Source organism: Momordica charantia, assembly GCF_013281855.1.
Source record: "Momordica charantia cultivar OHB3-1 chromosome 3 unlocalized genomic scaffold, Mcharantia_2.0 BLBB01000003.1, whole genome shotgun sequence".
Lineage (NCBI taxonomy): Eukaryota > Viridiplantae > Streptophyta > Magnoliopsida > Cucurbitales > Cucurbitaceae > Momordica > Momordica charantia.
In genome coordinates, this window is record NW_028275161.1 from 11,008,384 (window position 1) to 11,019,227 (window position 10,844).

Sequence of the window (10,844 nt, forward strand, 5' to 3'; positions counted from 1 at the left end):
AAAAAAACTTCTTTTGACATTCCTAACAGAACCTACGGCCACACTTTTGTCGACGAACTTTGTTTCGTCAGCAACAACTTTTCCTGTCGTTTTTTGAGTTTTCCCCAATGCCAAAAACCATAAGGAGAACCCAAATTTCCTTTGTAATGTAGTATAGCTATAGACTATGTTTACAATTAGTTAATTAAAATGAGAGTTTGGTTAATGTAAAATTTGGGTAGGTCTAAGAAGATACCAAGTCTATTTTGCTAGTAGATCTAATAATTTTATTGCTAGAGCATCAATCAGTAGCAGTATAGCAAAAGGACATAACGTCTATTGTTTCTCCTTGATTGATAACTCGTTTGATTTCGTTCTGTCTAATGTGTTATTTGTTCATTTTCTTTCTTCACAAATTATAATTTTTGGTCACCCAATTATTGAGCTAAAATTAGTACATTTTGGTTACATAATCCAAGTGGACACGATCTGTTTATCACTTACTGCAACTTCTATTGTATACTTGCACGTAGGGTTGGAACTACAACAAAAAATAACAATATTGGATTATTCCCCCGAAGGCACTCTCTTTTCCAGAACTCCGTGAAATTGATGAGGTAATTAAGTTCCTATTGTTAGGGTGTTGGGAATGATAATGTGTATTAACAAAGGGTAAAATTAAATATATTTTTTTGAACGTTACTGAATTAATTATTTAACATTTTATTTAAGTATTTAATTTTGTTTTGTAACATTTTTATTAATTAAGTTAAAACGTTTTTTTTTATTTTCCCTTTTTTAAACTAAATCAATTTTCTTGATGCACAGAGAAGATGACGAGTTTTGACAAAAGATCTGAGGTGTTCTTCAATTCCATCCAGCTTCGGTGACTGCACGCTTGAGTTCGAAGTTGAGTTAACCTTGGCGAGCAACTGACATACATATGATTTAGTATCGTGGTCGTGTCAAAGTTGTTTTCAAGGCAGTGGTTCAACCACAGCACAACAATCGTTTCATCTAATTTTTCGTTCTATTTCTTACACCTAGAAATCTCAAATTGCATCTTTGACTACTACTTTATCTAAACTAGCAGGTCCAAGAAGTATTTTATGTGGCAGTAACAAACACATATCCCTATTTTAAAGAGCCAACCATTTTGCAAGATTAATATGTCAACAATAGAGATTTTGGCTATCAAGGAAATTAGAAACAAGATTCATTGCTAACCGAATACCATCATGGATTGAGAAATCATGAGAACTTTTCTTATGAAAATAATAGAAGCATCCTACAACATCCACCAGGCTATGCATCTCAATTAACAGAAAATAAGTCAACTCTTGAGGAAATAATTGGTGCCTTTATCACTAAGTCCAAAAGTTAAACTAGTCACCTTGAGAGTTAGGTAGAAAACACTCTTACAACCATAAAGAATATTGAAGTTCAAATTGGTTAAATTGTGTCTACCATAATGACATAAGAATAATTTGGAAGCAATAGAGAGAGGCACCCGATAAAGTATTGTCAGTTTTTAAATAAAATTTCCAAGCAATAACATGACATACCTAATAGATTATTGCAAGATTATAACTTTGCGAAATGATAACTGTTGGGATTATTAGGCCCTAAAGCCTTGTAATTTATCAATAAAATAATTTGATTATTTCATGTGCAATATGTATTATCTATCTTATGAAAATCCAAAGTTACTAGTGTAAAACTTGAACAGTATGTTATTAACATACAAGAGAATTATGTTCTAGTAGTAACCTAAAGAGTCTAGAGTATATGGATAAAGTTGGATGCCTTATCATGGTAACGTTATTCATACGACCCACTTTGTAAAAGTTACAAATAATTTTATTCTAATTACGCATGTGAAAACATACAAGTGGGAGTATCATATACAATGAGTTTGTATAAGACTAGACAATCATTTTTCTTGTATTTTCTTATAAAATCGTTATAGAAATTGCAAATACATCACTAGAATGATTATATGCTCATTTAATCTTAACCCTGAGTGTGTTATAAACTCCTGCCTATGCGAGTACGTTCTTTCATTCACATGGGTGAGTGCAACCGGAGTGTTCGTCCAAAAAACCTACTATTTTGATAATATATTCAATTGGAGAGTTGGGAACGTTCCTACACAAGATAGAATTCAGTGTCACTCAATATTGGGAAGTGAAAAGTATGTACTTCTCCTTATTGAGTGAGTATATAAGTTATTCCTTTAAAGTATTAGTTCGGGCCTTAAATAACAGGGTACCTTCGTTCTTGATACCTCAAGAAGGATTAACCCATGATGACATTATCAAAGACTATCCATGAGAGAACTAGTGGGACTTAAGGAACAAAAGATGGAACCAGGGGTAAATTGGTAATTTCGTCTAGCTGAAAGCATGGATCACTTATTGAAAGATTAATGAGCAGTTAGAATTATATTCGTAAACATAATTTATCAATAGTGCATGGAAGTTCAGCCCTTGGTCTATAGTGGAGTCCCATTAGGCTATTGGTAAAATTGGTTAATTAATGAATTGTTAACGATTGGAGACTAAAGATGTAGGTTCATAAGGTCCCCTACTGGTTCATTGACCTCTACAGCGAACAAAAAGTTAGGAGAAAATTATGACTTTAATAATAAATTAATTTATTAGGATATAACTTGGTTGGTCTCCTGGAAGATTTCATGGGGCGAAACCCATGAGAGAACCAGTACATTAATTAAAAATATTAAAAATAGTTTTAACTTTCATAATTAATTAGAGAATTAATTAGCCTATTATAGTTTTAGCACAAATTCATTATAAAGAGACTTATAGGCAAAATTGTATGGCATGTCAAATAGCTCTCTACTTTTCATCCATAGTAGCTAATAACTCTCCAAAATAAGATGTATGACCAATGCTGAAGCACGAGAAGTTCTAGCAAAATGCCACTCTGCACCCTAGGGCAGAAACTTCGGAGGACAGGGGACAGCAGCAGCCAAGGTTTTCTAGAGTGGGTACTTCTGGCCAACAATATTTAAAGATGTCTACGATTTGGTCTAGAAACGTGATGAATATTAAAGGGTAGGCAACATTTCAAAACGATCTGAGATGCCACTCACATACATCTTTGAGGTAGAGTTTTTCAATGTATGGGGAATGGATTTCTTGGACCCTTTTCCTCCTTCCAATGGAAACTTGTTTATATTGTTGGCAGTTGATTGTGTATCTAACTGGGTGGAAGCAATTGCTTGCCCCACTAGTGATGCAAAAGTAGTGACTAAGTTCCTCCATTAGAAAATCTTCACAAGATTTGGTACACCTCGAGTAGTGATCAACGATGAAGGATTGCATTTCATCAACAATGTTGTAGCTAGCTATGCTATTGTCAAAGTACAATATCATGCACAAGGTCTCCACAACATGCAATCCTCAGTCCAATGGTCAAGTTGAGATTTCAAATAGGAAAATGAAGAGCATGTTGGAAAATGTGGTAAGTACCAACAAAAGAGATTGGGCTACCAAGTTAGATGATACTTTGTGGGACTATCGAACAACATTCAATACTCATTTGGGTACATCACCATATAAACTGGTTTTTGGGAAACCCTGTCATCTATTGTTGGAGCTGGAGCATAAGACTTTTTGGGCAATGAAAAAAATGAATCTCGACTATGCTGCAACAAGGAATCTGTACAATCTATAATCTCTAAAGCTTGAAGAGTTTTGAAAGATGCATACGAGAAAGACAAGATATATAAGGAGAAAAACAAAGAAATTGCATGATGTGCAAATTCAACCCAGACACTTTGAGAAATGACAACAAGTTCTTTTGTATAACTTCATATTAAACTATTTCCAGTGAAAATTAAATTCACGATGGTTTGGTCCATTATAATCTCACACGTTTTCCCACATGGGGCTGTTCGAGTTACAAGAGGCTGATCTTGGAAGGGAGTTTAAGTGAACAGTCAAAGGCTGAAACATTACTGGGGAGAGGATTTGGTGAGAGAAACTGGAGCTCACCAATTTGCTGCAGAATGACACTCAACATTCAGGAATAAATGGAGCAGGGACAATTGTTTTATTTCCCTAATTTTTCACAGGTTTATTCATTTTCTTCCATTTTCTTTAGCTAGTTCTTTAACTCTGAATGTTTTTTTTTTATCTCTGTTTTCATTTACATTTGCGTTTTATTTAAGGGGTAGAGATTCGAAAGGCTGAGCAAATCACAGAATAAAAGAGCCTGGGATTTGATTTGACCAATGACGAGCGCATGGATCAGAAAACAGCAAGCATGTACGAGCGTTTAAGGATCTTGTGGTGTACGTGTGGTAGGCATGTAGGGAATTTAAAGCAGCAACGACTGAAAAATTAAATGGGAGAGAAGGTGAATTTAAGGATTGCTCCCACAACATAATCACTGGCATTGCACATCAATTCAAATGGTTGTGTCCAATCTGGTTGCGTGAGTCACAGCATATTTAATAGTATTAAATGCTGACAAGAAATTAGATGTGAAGTTAAAGTCCTTATAATTTTCAAGTAAAGAGCGAAGAGGTTTAGAGATCATAAAGACTCTTTGATGAATCTTGTGTAGAAATCTATATGCCCCAACTTTTGCCTTCTCTACCTCAATACCTTTCTTTGAAACTCAATGTCCTAGCACAATACCTTATTGTATAAGAAATTACATTTCTCTCAATTTAAGACCACATTTATGTCTTCACATCTTTGCAAGACATTTTTTAGATTCTTTATACATTCTGTGTATGATTTGCTAAATACTGAGAAGTCGTATGTAACGACCAAATATATATATATATATATATATATACTTTTTTTTATGTTGTTTTCTTTTATTTTCTCAAAGATAAACATTTTTGTTTTAAAAAATATTTTTAGAAGATAATTTGTTTTTAGAATTAAAAAAAAAAGAGTTTTTAAAAATCTTTATATTTTTAAGTTAGTCTTTTTAAAAATGTTTCATTAGGGTTTGTTTTAAAGGCCCTTAAACCCTAGGTTTTATTTTATTAAATAGCTAGACCTAGTTTTCTCTCCGGAAAAAAGAAAAGAAAAGAAGAAGAATTTTGGTATTTTCTCTCAAAGATCGGTAAGTTTTATTCCTTATTATTTTAGTTTTATTTTCTTGATCTGTAGTTCTTTAATTCAATTTATTGGGAAAAATTTTGATGTCTTTGTTTTTCGAATAAAAGATTTTAAGGACTTTTTGCCCTAAACATTTTTCATACTTTTTGGTTTAAATATTGTTGTTTAGGAGACTATTTTTGAGCTCTTTTGAGACTCTTTTTGCATAAAAAGTTTACCTATTTATATCCTAGAAACTATAGCATATTGTTCATGTTTTAAAATTGTATGTTTTTACCAAGTTTTAAAGGTTTTTTATACAGTTTTCAGATCTTATTTTTCTGTAAAAATCATTAAATTGTTAATTGTTTTGGGTAAAATTCTTGGAAGTTTTATTTTATAAAACATAAAATTTTTCATATTTAAAATTCCCAAATTTTCAATTGTTTAGAAGGTTTTTAAGCTTGTTCCATCGATAAACTTTCTGTAAATTTAGTCTGTATTGATTTATACCGATTCTTGTAATTTAAAAGTTTGTTATTTTTGAATTTAGAGGCTTTTTAACCCAGTTTACGCATAAAAAAGTGTTTTGAATGAGAAAATTGGGTATAATATTTTCTTAGTAATTGGTTGAATTTTAAATCCGTAGGTAGGATTTAAGGATTGATTTTGGATATTGGTTGTTTCTAGACTTCTAAGTTCCCAACTACCTAAGGAAGAAGTTAGTTAGATTTGTAGGATTTCCGAAAAATGTAAGTAATTTGTCATATCCCTTCCAAAACTAAAATTTATTTTATATTTGATTTGGAGATTTGAAATTGATATCTTGCTTATGAAATTGAAGTTTTATTATAGATTTGGTAAATATTTTGGTAATTGATATTATGTTTATTTATAAAATATTTGAAGCATGGTTTGTATGAATTGATATAGTTTTGTTTAAAATTGATCTGTGGTTTATCTGTGAAATATTTGAAATTATGTTTTGTATGATTTGATAACGTTTGTTTGGAATTATTTAAATGTTTTGAACCGATTTCATATTTAATATATGTATTTGTTTTGCATATTTATTTGAATGATATTTTTGATTGATTTGATACGGCTATTCGGATATGCCATATTTTTGTTTTGAGGAATGTTTTGATTATTTGGGATAGTAGCCTAATTTGGAATTGATGGATTTCTGTTCTGGCTTATTTGTGGGAAGATACTTTTGGTGGTTTGGCATTCTCTGGAATGTAGATTCATGTGTGTGTTATTCACTTACGTGGTTTCACACTTAAGTAATAATTATGATTGTTCTGGTCGATGTTAATTCGACAACTCTATTCTGATCGACATTAATTTGACAACTCTGATTGATTGATTGGTGTTACTGACGGGTAACCACATATGTTCTTTAGGCTACCCAAATAATACAACCTCCCACTCTGATTTTGAAAGTATAAATGAATGTAAGATTGTTTTGAATATTTGAATGATTTAGTTTATTCGAAAGTTTGAAAGTTGTATTAAATGTTTTAGAAGGACTTTTAAAAGTTTTGATATGTTTGTATTTTTATTACAAATATTTTGAAAGAGAAAAATGAATTTCAATGTTTGATATGGAAATTGTTTATTGTGTATTCTTGTACGCATCTTTCCGTTTCTAAATGTTTTCCGATGAACTGCTTAGATAGTGATTGAGGAATAGCGTTGTGGCATGAGGAGTCGGAAATCTTTATTATTTTCCATTTTTTTAGCTTATAAGAACTTAGTTAGTTCTAGTAGTTAATCTTTGGATTTATTATAGTATAAGTTTCTTTTTCAAAGTTTGACTTCTCCCCATTTTTTTGTCATAGTATCAAATTAAATAAATAAGTTTTTCATTTGATATAGTGTTTATTTGTTTACGCTTCCGCATTATTGTTAGAATGACCGTATTAGAAAATACGGGTTGGTTACATCGTCCATGAATACTTCCATAACTGACTCCACCAAATAAGAGAATATGACCATCGTACACCTTTGAAAGGTTGATGGGGCATTATAATTCTCCTTAAAGCAAATGTCCTATAAGGAATGGTGATTATTGTTTTTTGCTGATCTTGAGGAGCAATTGTTATTTAGTTATACCCACTATAACCGTCCAAAAAACAGTAATACTATTCCCTTGACAGTCTATCCTACATCTCATAAATGAAGGGGAGAGGGAAGTGTCCTTTTTGGTGGCCTTGTTGAGCTTCCTGTAGTCCATACAGATTCTCCATCCTGTTACTGTTCTTGTGGGAATTAACTCATTCTTTGCATTTTCCACAACCGTCATACCTCCTTTCTTGGGCTTTCACTACATAGGGCTTACCCATTCATTGTCAGAAATAGGATAAATAATCCTTGCATCTAGCCACTTAATTATTTCTCTTTTGACAACCTCCTTCATTGCATGGTTTAGCCTTCATTGGGGTTCTATTGAATTTCTACTAGCCTCTTCCAGCATAATTTGTGCATGCAAATAATGGGGATTATTCCCCTTATGTCAGCAATGGTCCAACCAATCACCCTCAGATGAGCTTTCAACACATCTAAAAGCCTCTGCTCTTTTTATTCTGATAGATTTGCAACGATTATGATAGGCAGAGTTTCTGAAGAATCCAAGTAAGCATATTTCAAGTGTTGTGGGAGTGCTTTGAGCTTCAATATGGGTGGATCTTCTGTAGATGGCTTAAGTGTGTTATATTCTCGGTTTGCAAGCTTCAACGACTCATATGCCTGTTTCACTGACTTCTCACTACTGCTCATATTCTATAGTTATATGATCTCTTAATCTTCAGTTGTGTCCTCATCACATGTTCCAACATCAACATTGCCAAGATGCTCCAACATTGCTTTTGCTCCTAATTCCTCTATCAGAGCTTCATCAAATCAGCACTAGAAATTCTTCTGATTCAGCAGGATATTTCATCGTGTCATACATTTAAAACTTCACTTCCTGGTCTTGCACCTGCATTGTCACTTTGCCCTTATGTACATCGAGTGCTCTTCTAGTGAATGGCCTTCCAAAGATGATAGGGACCTCTTTATCTGTATCATGATCCAAAATAATGAAGTCAACGGGGAAAATAAATGTGTCTACTTGTACCAGGACATCTTTGATTTTCCCTTCAGAATGCATAATAGATCAATCTGCCAGTTGCAATGTTACTGTTGTGGGTCGCACTTCTCCCATCCCTAATTTCCTGTAGATGGACAAGGGCATAAGGTTGATAATTGCTCCCAAATCACAGAGTGTTTGGCCTATCTTCTACCCACCTATAGACACTATTATGGTGAAGCTTCCAGAATCCTTCATCTTTCTTGGAATTTTGCTTGTAAGGATGGTACTACACTCCTTAGTGATCAGTGCTACCATTTTGAATTCTCCTGGGTTTCTCTTCTTCATAAGTATGTTTTTAAGAAATTTCACAAAGCTTGACATCTGTTCAATGCTTCCACCAATGGGATATTGACATGCATGTGCTTTATCACATCGAAGAACTTTATAAATTGAACATCTTAATCCTTTTTCTGTAGTCGCTTGAGATATGGTGGTGTGGGTCTATACTCGACTGGGGCATTTTCATGCCCCATTTGCTTTTGATTTTTGGTCATACGCACATGCGATGTCCCTGCATGGGTTGCATTAGCTTCAACTAGATTGACCTCTTTGCTAGTGTTATCCTGCGGTACCTTTGGTTGCTCATTAATCTATATTGCTGGGTTAGATAAAATTGTTATGTCTGGCTCGCATTCCTTGTCTGCCTCTGACTTTCCTTATTCCTATTGAGTTGATTCATTATGGGTTCAGGGAGCACTTGGATGGGTGGGAGGTAGTGCCTTCCCACTTCTCAATTTGAGAGCCCTACACTACTTTACCATCTCTCTTTAGGACTTCTGTATCACTTGAAATTGCTCTATATGGTCTATTCTTCATTTATGTTGTCAATTGGCCCATCTGAATTCCTAAATTATGGAAAGATGCGACTTGACTCTACACTATAGCATCATTCTATGCCATGTATGCCTTCATCAAATTCTCCAAGGAAGCAATTGTTCCCTCTGATTGCCTCTGAACTGCTAATTGACCTTGATTTATGAAATTAGGTGGGTAGTTTCCCTTATTGTTGGGGCATTTGATGTTCCTGCATTGTGTCCACCTTGATTTCCACCCGAGCTAAATTTGTGTCATTTCTCCATCCTGGGTTAAATTTGTTGGAATACAGGTTAATCCAGTTGTTCTGTGAATTCCATAGGTAGTAAACCGGTGCTGGGTTGCCTAGACAATCATTATAGTGATGCTCCATTCACAATAAGAGCAAGAAGTCTTTTAAAGGTGCTCACATTAGCCCTAGCAGTAGATGCTCCCACTGCAGTCTATTGTGTCATGATTCTCATCACTAAATTCGTTAGGTTCTCTATTTTGGAGTTTAGTGCAGAATATGAGTCAGCATCACTCAATCCCTTAGCACCTTTTCCTTGATTAGCTCGCGGGTCAGACCACTGGTGGTTGTTTGTGATATTCATTGTAAAATATTGAATGCTTCAGCATAGGGTTTGGCCAGAAGTGCTCCATTGGCTAATGCATCAATAACTGACCTTTTGGCATCATTCAACCCATTATAACATTTTTCAATCGGATGCATCTCGAAATTCCATGATGAGGACATTTCTTTAACAACCTCTTAAAGCGCTCCCAAGACTTGCTGACAGACTCCCCAGGAAATTGTTGAAAGTTGTTAATTTCACTTCTATATTTGGCATTCCTTCTTGGTGGGAAGTATCTCATGAGACATTTCTTAATAAAATCGTTCCAATTTGTAATGGACTCGGAAGGCAGAAATTCCAACCAAGGTCGTGCTTCATCTCTAAGCGAATAAGGGATTAACTTCAGTCGCAACACCTCTTTACTACATCTTTGAACCTTGAACGAGTCACAAATGCCCATAAAGAATTTCAGATGTGAGTGTGGATCCTCAAAGGCAGGACCATGGAATTGCCCCACGCTGTCTGCAGTATTTGAAACATCATCGGTTTCAACTCATATCTCTCAGCGTCAATTTCAGGCTCCGTGATAACTCGATTAAAATTGTAAAATGCTAGAGCTACATATGCTCTGATCTCCCTGTCTGTATCGTCTGCTAGTAGTACAACATTGTAAAGGGGTGTTGTTGCTTTAGGGATAGCAGCATAAGGATTCCCATCTACTATTTCCTATATTCTTACATTCGGTCGATTCAGTGGGTTAGGTGGATTCATGTTTGCTGTAGTTTAGTTCCTTCACTATTCTCTTCGGTTTATATGGAAAGTCTGCTCTATTTCGTGATCAATTAGATACTCCAAGCTTCAAAGTCGTTCATGCATCTACAACCAAATCCTAAATGTAAGAAAGAGAAAACTCTTTGAGCTCCATATTCTTAAACACTGTGACTTGAAATAAAACAACAAACTCCCCGACAACGGCACAAAAAATTTGTTGCGTGCTCACAACCAAGGTATACCAGTGCAAGTGTACACTATATTCACAAGTTGTGGTACGAACAAGGTCGAATCCACAGGGACTTAACGTAAATTTTAAGATTATGTTCACAAATACCTAATGTGCAAGAAAATAAAATAGAGATAATTAATGCTAAAAACTGTAAACAAAGTAACACATACAAATACAGTAAATGACTCCAAGAAATACACACAACCAAGGAATGCTGGAACAAGAAAATCTCTTACATAGAAAACAGAATAAGGGTTAACAGATATGGGTTAAGATGA

At 34.3% G+C, this 10,844-nt stretch overlaps 1 non-coding gene across 1 annotated transcript; it reads left to right on the top strand.

Moving 5' to 3' along the window:
* Positions 1–9,727: 9,727 nt before the first annotated feature.
* Positions 9,728–9,834, top strand: LOC148212371 (small nucleolar RNA R71). The gene has a single exon (XR_015790007.1). It is a non-coding gene; the product is annotated as a small nucleolar RNA R71 (small nucleolar RNA).
* Positions 9,835–10,844: the final 1,010 nt, after the last annotated feature.